Genomic DNA, 2,300 nt, shown 5'->3' with positions numbered 1-2,300 from the left:
TGATCCGCCCGTCTCAGCCTCCCAAAGTGCTGGGATTACAGGCTTGAGCCACAGTCCTGAGTTTTTACATGGAAGAAAAACAAAACCCAAATAGATCAGGATGGTCTCGATCTCCTGACCTCGTGATCCGTCCGTCTCGGCCTCCCAAAGTGCTGGGATTACAGGCTTGAGCCACAGTCCTGAGTTTTTACATGGAAGAAAAACAAAACCCATGTAGCTCAGGATGGTCTCGATCTCCTGACCTCGTGATCCGCCCGTCTCAGCCTCCCAAAGTGCTGGGATTACAGGCTTGAGCCACAGTCCTGAGTTTTTACATGGAAGAAAAACAAAACCCAAATAGAGAGGGAGAAGAGCATTCACTCAGGGTGAAATATCCCTCTATACAGTGCCATGAATGTCTATCATTAGGGACATAAAGCTCTCACTAGGTGAAAGTTTAGACAGAAATCCTCACATTGTTCTAATTATATCAAACCTCTATAGTAAACATTTCAAAAATTATAGTTTCAGGGAATCATCTTCATGGTTGCTGGACTTGTCATCAACATCCCCAGGATCTAGAGTTCCATCTTCTGGCCTATCTGGAAGATCTCACAACCATCTACCCAGTACTTCTAACTAACCATAGCAATCCCAAAGTACCTAAACCCCTACTTATTCAATGGAATGCTCCTCCACTTAATGGATTCCACCTGAACGTCCCCTTCCACACTTGCCATTATACCTGGACTTGAAAAGTTGAGTATATCTCCAGTGCATTAATGATTCTTTTGCACCCACTACTGTGTTAATGACACAAAAGCAGACGTTTCCCTGTGATGCTCTGATCTAACTATAGTTACCAAGTTTCCAAGGCAAAAGCAAGGTAAATGGCAAGGAGACCATATATGGTGTCTTCTCTCAGACCAGAACATACAGGGGAAAAAACGACTGCCTAATCTAGGAGGGTGGGAGTACTATTTGCTTCCGGAAAACAAGGTTTGTTTGACTACCCCCATTTGAACAGGGGAAGAATATCTCTATAGACCAAACTTGGTAACAAAGGATAGACATCACACCCTGTAGGGCCTCTACTTATGCTCCAACTGGACTCATTTTTGTTTGTGGCCAGGAATGAGAAGTCACATGCTGTAACTACTCCTGGCTCCCCAGGGAGCCATCCGTTCTTTCAGGAGTAGCTTTCCCTTATATATCTAAAACTTGGAACAAAGATAAATCTATGTTGGCCACCCTTGCCCCTCCAAGGGTTACAGTCTATAACCCAATAAGGCCCAGGAACACCAGAAGTCAACAAGCAATAGGATTGGTTCTGGTGGGAATCAGGGGCAGCCACAGGACTAGCAGCACCTTAGGGTGGCTTTGCCTGCCACAAATCAACCCTAAAGAACTTGACTCAAACTCTAGACTCTTCAGCCACCAACACAGGTCAGGCACTACCAGCAATTCAAGAATCTCTAGACTCTTTGGCAAATGCAGTTCTCGGTAACAGACTGGCATTGTATTATCTACTAGCAGAACAAGGTAAAGTCTGTGCAGTTATTAATAAAACCTGCTGCACATATATTAGCAACTCTGGATAGGTTAACATTCAAAAGACCTATGAGCAAGTGACCCCGTTACATATTTTCTTTGACCCTTGCTTGTGTAGCCTCTTAGGAACGTTTGTGTCTTCTACATCAACAGTCTCCAAGCTTTTTGGCACCAGGGACCAGTTTCATGGAAGGCAATTTTTCCACAGATGGGGTATGTGGTGCTGGGGCTGGGGGGTGGTGTCAGGATGAAACTCTTCCACCTCAGATCATCAGGCACTAGATTCTCATAAGGAGTGTGCAACTCCAGTCCCTCAAATGCACAGTTTATGTCAGGGTTGGCACCCCTATGAGAATCTCATGCTGCCACTGATCTGACAAGAGGTAACTCAGGCAGTAATGCTCACTCACTGACCACTCACCTCCTACTGTGCAGCCCAGTTCCTAACAGGCCATGGACCAGTATCCACAGCACAGGGGTTGGTGTATCCTCTTCTAGTTCCAGGTAAAGACAATGCTGGCACAAGTCTTCCAACCCATCTTTGTCGACTGTCCCAGAGAATGAAAGTGTCCTGCCTTTGGGCACCTTAGGTGTGGCATCCAGGGATCTTTACTCCTGTAGTGCTAGGCAGGGCCTATGCCCGTAAAACCAGCAGCAAGCAGTCACAGAAGATGGACCTCTGCCCTTCCTCAGCCCCCTTAAGATCAAAGAGGAGAAGGCCGGGCGCGGTGGCTCAAGCCTGTAATCCCAGCACTTTGGGAGGCCGAGAC

The sequence above is a fragment of the Colobus angolensis genome, unplaced genomic scaffold (assembly GCF_000951035.1).
Source record: "Colobus angolensis palliatus isolate OR3802 unplaced genomic scaffold, Cang.pa_1.0 Scaffold96, whole genome shotgun sequence".
Classification (NCBI taxonomy): domain Eukaryota; kingdom Metazoa; phylum Chordata; class Mammalia; order Primates; family Cercopithecidae; genus Colobus; species Colobus angolensis.
Note: the sequence above shows the minus strand (reverse complement) of the source record.